This window comes from Colias croceus, chromosome 2, assembly GCF_905220415.1.
Source record: "Colias croceus chromosome 2, ilColCroc2.1".
NCBI classification, from domain to species: Eukaryota; Metazoa; Arthropoda; class Insecta; order Lepidoptera; family Pieridae; genus Colias; species Colias croceus.
The window spans coordinates 4,515,344-4,525,153 of NC_059538.1; positions in this window are offsets into that span (position 1 = coordinate 4,515,344).

A 9,810-nucleotide genomic window follows, 5' to 3' on the forward strand; every position below is an offset into this window, starting at 1 on the left:
ATGCTCTCAGCCGTGAATAAACAATAGCATCGCGTGATATCTTTTTCTATTTCTTCATAACCGTCCATAAGTTTTCACATGAAAACGATACGGAAAGGGTTCGAATCGAATCGTCATCAATAATTTTGCACATTTGTGAACGATATGATTGCAAGGTAATTGGCAACAGATTATGCTACTGAACGCGTTTAATAATGGATCAATCGATGTCCACTTTCGTAATAGCTATATCGTAGCAGCTGGTTAAATCGTGTGATCGAAAGCGGCCACTCGCTCTGTGGAGCCAATAAATCAATCTATGTCGTCGGTAATGCACAATCCATTTACTCGCATGTAGCCTAATTGCTGTTAGCGCCGCCCAATGGCCACATTAGCCTGAAATGTTCCCCATACGCCCGCCCTCTCGGCCCCTTCAGAAGCTAGCACACAAACGGCCCAAATAAGCTTCGTGGACTATAATGGTTGATTTTCTAGCTCACAAAACAAGCCGCTGCAAATACAGCAGCGCTTACGCCACTTAAAGGCGGAGAAAATGGCTTAAGTGCTTTCTCTATTATACTTAAGGTCGTTCGTGAAAAGGATAATTTTCAACTCTCCACCGCCCTTGCTTAAAAGGACAGCATTGAATGGATATCACTTACAAATTAATCCTTATGGTAAGTATTATTTAAATTTTAGATCATACTTTTGAATACGTTGAGGTAACTAAATATTTTTTATAAGGAATCGGAATTAGGTAAATTTTGAATCCATACTAATATTATAAATGCGAAAGTAACTCTGTCTGTCTGTCTGTCTGTTACTCAATCACGCTTAAACTACTGAACCAATTTTCATGAAATTTGGTATGGAGATATTTTGATACCCGAGAAAGGACATAGGCTACTTTTTATCCCGGGAAAATGACGCAATCCCGGAAATCCCACGGGAACGGGAACTATGCGGGTTTTTCTTTGACTGCGCGGCCGATGCCGCGGGTGGAAAGCTAGTATTAAATATATATTTTCATACTTACGTTTTCCCTATCTAGAGCTATCGCTGTTGCTGTCGCTTATCGATTTTTGAATGCAATTAAAATTATTATGACTTTAGCTTATAAATTAAAAGTATCAATGTATTTCACTTATCAACCTGAGCATGTTCACACGTTCCTAACGTCAAGTGACATAATATATTTTTAAGTTGGGTAACCTATTGTCGCTGCAAGCGGCGAGGGTCGCAAAATAAAGCTTTCCCGACAAACAATAGTTCCGGCCCTTTGTCGCGCTCAGAGTTGAGTAAACAGTAGTTTGAGTGTTGTGAGGTCGTGGCCTAAGAGGTTACGGCCAGATAACTTGCCGCCCATAACCTTTGTTTGTTTGATATATTTTTGTCTTTGTGGAGACTGCTTGGGTTCGGTGAATGCTGGTACTTCATTTTAAGGACACATTGTAGGTTAAAGAATGTTGTTTTATTTAGAAGCATAAATTTAGATAAATAATATACCTACAAATAGATTGATATACCTCACATATTATATTTGAGGTAAAAACAGAGTAGTTAAAATTAATACATTTCTAAAAAATGAAAATTGTTTCATTTTCACAAAGAAATAAATGATCTGAAGTTACCTACTTAAAACTCGAATTCTGCATATGAAAAGAAATTAAACAAACAAACATAACGATCGCAAAAACCATAACAATTTATTCAAAACGGAAAAGTCACGATCGCACCATAAATTACTATCTCAACATTAACACCTACTTTCCATAATGGCCGATAAACCAAATTTAGTTTTCATGTTACGCACCCCCGGCAGCTACTTATATAATAAGCAATGATCAATGGAGAATAATCCTATTGTGTCGCGAGCACACAAAAAACCGTGTCGGAATTATTTCGCTACGCTCACACTAATAACTCCATTACATTAGCGTACTCGACTTATTGTTAATCCTTTAAAATCCACAACTGTAGAAGGCATAAATAAATCATACGTCATGTTGTAAATTTCAAAATTTTAAAGCTATAGAATAATAATAATTAATATATGTATACTAATCCATACTAATAATTATAAATGCGAAAGTAACTCTGTCTGTCTGTCTGTTACTCAATCACGCCTAAACTACTGAACCAATTTGCATGAAATTTGGTATGGAGATATTTTGATACCCGAGAAAGGACATAGGCTACCTTTTATTGCTAAACATGTACCACGGGCGAAGTCGGGGCGGACCGCTAGTCATATATAGGGGAAGGAGGCCTAAAGGGGGCACAGAGCCTAAAGCGGGCACTCAGTATAGTATCGGAATTTTAAATAATGGCGCGCGCGCGACGCGTGAGCACGATCCCCACACCCCTAGCCCACCTCGCGGCAGTCGTTCGATTCGCTTGCGAGCACGCATTTACAAGCTGCAACAAATAAATGTTTTTCGATGATTTTTGAAAAATATTGCAAGGTATGTAATATGTGTTCTTTTTATTTTGGTGTTTACAATCCTTTAACCAAAATTTGTAAGTTATTAAGTGGCTATCTGGCCGTATTTTAGTTCCATAAAAATCCACATGTCTAAAAATTTTGATGTTAGAATTTCGTCTGAACCTTTCATATTATGTCGAAAAAGGCAAAGCGGGCAGGGTAAAGCGGGCACGCGCCCGCTTTGCCCCGTCCGCTAAAATTCACTTACATTCTTTCTTTCATTCATTACACACACATACATTCTTTTGTTAATTTGCTTTTTCCTTTCATATGGTTAGTAAATATAAGCGTAAAACTTCACAAGCCAATGCGAGAAGTGCAAGAGTTAGGAAAACCTGTCAAAAAAGTAGCAACTAAATATGGGATTCCAAGAACGACATTGCAAAGACATCTTAAATCGTTCGTGTAATGAGCTTGGTAGGTTAACTACTGTCTTTTCTACGGAACAAGATATGGAGCTTTTGGAATACGTGGACTCTTTATTTTACGGGCTGTCTAAACAAGAATTTATGGAACTTGTATACTTACCTATTAGGTACATTATTTTAGGAATTATTTTGTTTAAATACTTGTCGTTCACATGTTATGCCGACCTTTATAATTTGTTTCATCATTAATGACAATAATTATAAATTTATTTTTAATTTTGTAATGAGACTATATGAGACTTTTATTTTTTTAAGTTCCTTTGTTTCATATATAGTTAAATATAAAAATAATTGTGTGACTGTTTGAAATACATAATTTATAAAATATTTTTGTCTTTTACTCTATTTATTATATATATTATATATATATTATTTGTGGCTGTATATTTTGAAATCTGCTGTTTAAATCCAGGCCTGCCCGCTTTATCCAACTACTGCCCGTTTTGCCCTAAACGAAAACCCGCTTTAGGCTACCCCTTCGGGCAAAGCAGGCAATCGTAGGCTTTTAGTAATCTGTTAATAATTATTATATACTTTAACTTTTGACAAATTTAACCTCTTAGCATTTAAAAGTATTTAGTAATGGAACTTTTTGCAAAAAAATAAATGGTTTAACTTCTTTTCAAACTTCATTTTTTTTAATTTTCCGGTAAGGTGCTCCCTTTGGGCCCACTTCCCCTAAACCTGCATGCTTATAAGGGCCTGTACATATTTTGTGTACATACAAAAATCTACAGATTGGACATTGGAAAATCACAGTCACCGTAGCATTATTTCCTCCTTTCTTGGTCCAATTCAATAGAAATTTCCAAAATATTTTCCTTATTTCAAGCTTAATGATTTCTGAAAAACGGAAAAATAGATAGTTTACATAGTCGATGTCGTACTGAAAGTTTAACAGAAAGAGACAGTTGTTGCAACAAAAGAAGTGCATGTGCATTCTGCAGCACACATAATAGCTTGTGTTTATTCAATTTAAGTCACTGGCAACACAATGTCGTGTTTTCGCCAGCAGCGTCCCGAGTTGAGTCGGAGCGCCTCCGGGCAATAAAATTAATGAAGCGTGGAGATGGGACCATTTTACTTGTATTATTCGTCTCCTGCGGGCTGAGACTGAAGCGAATGTCCATTAGTTCTGTTTTAACATGTTAGCGATGTTGAAACGTTGTAAATGCGATTTACTTTGCAGAGAGGGTGGAAAAGTAGCTGGAGTGATTCGGTCGCAATCGATAGTTGATAAGATAGTCGGGGAATTTCAGAAAGAGGTTTTATAAGATGTTACATAAGCGAAACAAATTGTTACATTTAAGGACTCGATTGAAAGTACCTAGATATGAAAATGTGAAGATATTTTGGTAGTCGTTATGACTAGTCTAATGTTAAGGCCTGAATCGGGTAGAATCCCCTTTTGATACCGAAAATTAACTCTAGTTATAACCGTTTTTCTTCTTAGATTCTTTATGTACATATCTAAAAAAAATGTATATTATTGTAGTCTTTTTACAGTGTGTTTATGAAATTGAAACATAGGGCCTGAGCACAGGGCATGGTTGTTTTAAATTTTGATTCAATATCCAAATATCTTTTTAAATAATTTTTATACGTACTTTTACAATTAGATATATAATAGATTCGCGCCGGTCCCCCGATTCCGCCTAGTAAATCGTCGCCAAGGTCGCTAGCCCCTATTAACGCCTTAAATTGCTCCTATTTCCTTACTCATAAAGAGTCTCAAATGCTTTTACCCGATACTAACATAGGTACCTATTTTAATCATATCTACTTATGCCTTCTGAATGCAAGCAGTAGCTACACATATAAAAAGCTTGTCCTTTAATCTCCCTAAAATTAAGAATAGGTACATCAAAGGACAGTTACCAAATCTAACATTTCACTCCACCATCCAGAACAGCTATAGGTAGCTAATCCAGAGGATTATATGGGAACAATTCGCGTGAAGATACATCGATAACCTACCATTTGGTAGAGGAAATGCGAACACAAGTGAATTGTAAGCGAGAACAATGGTTGCATTATGTCGCATTAGCGGTTAACTGATGATCAAACGATTGTGGCGCGGCTTGAGCGCGTCAAGTTTACGCGATATCATCGTAATCCCTCCGTAACCCTATGGTGCGATTCGAAAATAATACTCCCGTATTGTTTACTTAATAAGACGATTCTAGAAAAGTACTGCACATTTTTGTTTTGGATTCGTTTGCGCTTGATCAAAAATCGGGAAGTTGTCTATTGCCAAAAATACAGCGCTTTCATGCTTTCAGCGGGTACCTAATGCTACAGTCTAACACTTCATAAGTACTTATATCAGGAAATCCAATGTATATTATTTTAAATAAGTGAGAGTTTTCAGTAGATTCAGATTACTTTTCAAATCATATAGTTCTTTAAAGTTTAAACAGTTAGTCATACCAAAAATAGTATAGTAATCAACATAAAGATTAATTTATTAATTTGTTATAGGTAAGAAAGGAAATTGAATTTAAACGTTCCCACGGTAAAGTTTAATTTGAAACGCTTAATTGTTTCAAAAAGGTATAAAGTGTGAGTTCATTACCAGCAAAAGGCATGTTAAGCGTTTAGCTTATCAAAGTTCCGTGGTATGTAAAATTGTTGCAGCGCCGTCGCACGCTCATTACGCGAACATTTGCTACCGCTATTAGCATATCAAATGCCTTTATCTGATGTAACGGCTGCGCACTCGGCCTCACATTAGCCTAAGTATGCTCTAACACGAGACAATAACACGATTAGTGAAATAAATACAGTAACAGGAGTCGTGGATGGGGCTTAGTTATCGATGGTTATCGCCGGGAAGCCGATCGCATCAGTATGAGCTCCGGTTACTTTTGCTTTTAATTTTACAAAATCACACGAGTGTTTGCAATTTAACTTCACTGATACATAATATGTTTGATGTCCGTTTTTGAAGTGCTCGATAACCTGAAATATAATTATAAGTAAATAAAATAAACGTTCATTGTTTGCCTTTTCATACGAAACCTTTGCATACAAAAGCATATTAATAGCCTATACGAAAATTAATTATGAATTTTAATTACAGCTAAGTACTTCGCTGCCTTTGCTCTTTAGAATATGATTTCCAAATGCTGCTTCTGTGGAAGTATTTTAAATTAAGGTCTTGTTCCTACCTATACAGAATTAAGCATATTATAATGTGCACTTACCTTTAATATAGCTACATAAGAAGACGGCTATGTTGAGTTCAAGCAATGTAAATATTTCTACATAGGTACCCCTTACATCAACATAATATATCCTATACAAAGTATTTGCTACAGATAATTCGCGATAAAGTTTTATGAGGCTGTTACGTACAATAGACAGGGAATACGGCAGAGGTTCGGAGCTTTAGTGCATCCGATTTCCATACAAAAACTTCTATTTCCCGAATTAAATGATACGAAAGGGCATAAAATTGCGGGAATATTATCCAGAACTATACCTAAAGCTTTAGATCATTATTATTTGTATTCGTAATGATGTATTTTCTTTTTTACTTGGCTATATTCTCCTTAGTTTAGTTCTAGAACATTGATTGTTTGAATAAAATAAAAGCTTTATTTTACTTAATGTGCGCAGTATTGAAAACTTTATTGGATGAATTTTTATTGAATTCCCTGTTCTTTATTTTTTTTTTTAATTCATTATTTTACCTGTACATAGATTTCATATCTAATTAGATAACATAAGGTAAAAGTAAGTAAATTAAGTATCTTATTTTCATGTACTTATAGCGATAGTTATACAATAACTTAATTATTATTCTGTGGTACTTATAATTTGTTTATAAACGTTCTAAATCATCTTTGAAGAAATATCAAATGAAAAGCTCTACCCTTGGCTCTACCTAAACCAAAACAATGTCTACCAAAAAACAGTAAATAAAATAGTTAAGTACTCAGTATCAGTTCATAAGAAAACTGTTCAATTTATCGTAAAAGCCGGGCACGAACGACATAGCCGGAGCACATCAAGCCAAACTTGAGCCTAGCAACTTGTGCCATCTCCTGAGGAAGTGATTTGTCAGCGCCGCCCCCTCTCGATTGAATAATTCAAATAATCGAGGTATTTATATGTAAATAGCGGTCTACATCTCCATTCGAAAGGGCCGATCGGTACATAAATTTGGCAAGACGACGCGAAAACTGCGACACACCACCGATCTGATTTATACGCCAAGTTTTGGAAAAAGTGGCTCGCGTCAGGAAATGTTTGTCTAATCGCGTTTATTGCTCCGACCCGGGATTTTGCGCCCGACGGCACATCGGGGCTGAACGGTCGCACAACTACGTTGACATGAAAACAATTTTATTGGTATAATATGTTAAATATACAATAGTTCTTAGATAGTCGTAAAATACCAGTTGGGAGGGAAAATATTTTTCGGCTTGATAAAGCAGTAAATCCATTTCTATAACACGGTAGAGCCTTTCCGACAAAATAATAAAAAAGCTAATTGTTGTCATGGACACAAAATACCCTACAATAGTAAGTTTTTGTAAAATATATTTTCGCCTCAAACTTCAAGCATCACTTCATTCCCATAAAATTCCTAAAACATATCACATTAAATGATAAAATGATACGTGTAACAAATTCGGAGCGTTCAAATTAATTAGAAAATTAAGTATTAATAGCGGCAGAGGGAGCTTTCAGGTTCAATATCAAAGGTATTACCTACGGTTTCCCGTAACGAATATCATATGTTCGTGGCACTCTATTAGTCACTATGAACGGGTAAACTCATCAATCATCCGCTGGGCTGGGTAAAGTGTTAATCGCACGTACTATTATTGTTCTTTGTTAGGAATGTAATTCGTTTACTATTTCTTACCACATTTTACTTATCGCTGATAATTATGCCGCATGTGTACTTCAATGATTGATCATTCGGAATTATTGATGCGACGTTCGGAGATGTTGTTATTTTTTACTTCATTGCTTTTAGTGAAATAATTATTAATTATTGATTGCGATGAAAAAGTAAAGGTGGCGTAAATCAAATGGAATTGACAGCGCTTACAAGCGGTTTTCTTAGGTTAATTAATTTCTGATCGATGTAACTTCTATTAGATATTACCTAGGTATCTTTTGTTTCATGATTAATATCTACACTATGAAGAAAAAATCTATCTTTGTACATACATTAGAAATCAATAGTACTAAGTATAAGTAAATCTAATTATATTAAAACATTAAACAAAACAAGGAATGTATCGCCTTTTTATAAATTTTATCGAGTCGCATCTGTAATTACAAATGTTTCTGCAATTTAACAGATATTCTGCTGTTTTATCATGTACCTACAGAGTTGTTTCATTGTGGAAGGAAAATAGTAAAAGAAGAAAACTCATACAACTCAGTTCTGTTGGAAACAGAGAGAAATAAGTAAGTGAGCAACAAAACGCACTTTATCAGGTGGCAGCCGCTTTATCTCGCTAATGACCAACCCCTCCGCAGTAATAAAAGTCGATATCAAGCTTCCATTCGACCTCAATGCAACATGTTTTGATACTTTTACATTTAAAAAGACAACTTAATAAACCCCTACAAATTTAATATGAAAAATACCTAAATAGGTTGATGGAAGCACCTAGTTATATGGTTTCGTTTTGTAAAATATTTATCTTTAAAAATGCTAGGTACGATGTTTTGGGTCATATTTTAAATTATACCAAGAATATCATACTAAATAATTTGTTGAGACTCATTTAAGTATGATAGATATTCGTGTAAACTTGCACAAGTATTAATTATATTATTATTATCATATTTATTTTTTGTTCTGGATAGCCTATAATTGAAAAAAAAGACGTGTGGCACTCGAGGACTGCCGCGGTAAAGCTATTTCATAGAGTAAGCTATTGCATGCTATGCCTTCAAGCCACACCTCCGCCCGTCGGAGTGGGGAGCATGAGATTTTTTCGTTACGGAGTTTCTCGATTCGGTCCCCGCGCTCAAGGCCCGCGATAGAAGCTATGCAATAGCTTAAAATAAAATTCATTAAACCTTAGCATTAAACCTTAATTAAAGTTATGCCTAGGCTTCAATTTTTTATGGTTGTAACAATTAGATACAACAAGTTAAGTCATCTACGAAGGTAAACATCTGTCTCAAATATCAATTGGAATTATCATGTTTACATGCTATCTAAAAGTCCAGTAAATCGTTTAAGTGACACAATTTTGCAATGTGTTCCCTTACTAGGTAACGGAAGTGAGCAAAATATTGAACATCGACATCAAGATTAGTTGGTCCCTCTATATGGCCACTGAAGCGCGGTTGAGAATTAGCGGCAGCGGGAAAGAAAAATGATTGTGACAGTCCGGCGAACACTGCTAATGGAGTCTGCGTCTGCGAAATGTTTCCACTTACATAGAGGGCGCTGGCGAACACACCTAGTACATTTCACAAATAATTAATAACTTTTACATTGTATTTCGGGTCACAAGACACAAATTCGATTGTATGGTTGTTGCGAAAATTATGGAAACGTTCGTTGACATTTAAATAATACTCACAAAAAAAAACATTTTTCTATACGAATAACTATTTTATATTATAATTTATAAACCAGCCGCTAGCTTCGTGTATCTAGAGTAATTTATTTGTTGATAATATGTTACAATGTTATTGGTTATAAAATAAACGGATAACGAATCAAAATAGAATGTAGTTGAATCTACACTCATAGGCACACTCATAGGTATAAGGGACAGTTAGTTACCTACTTAGGTATACCTACTTCAAAAAAAATTAGGTGTCAGTCTTTTTCTTATATTCGTTCTTATAAATTTCCAATCTCTCTAGGTAATAACGTAGAAATACCAACTTATCAATAATAATTCGTCACAATTTCTAAATAAAATATTATCA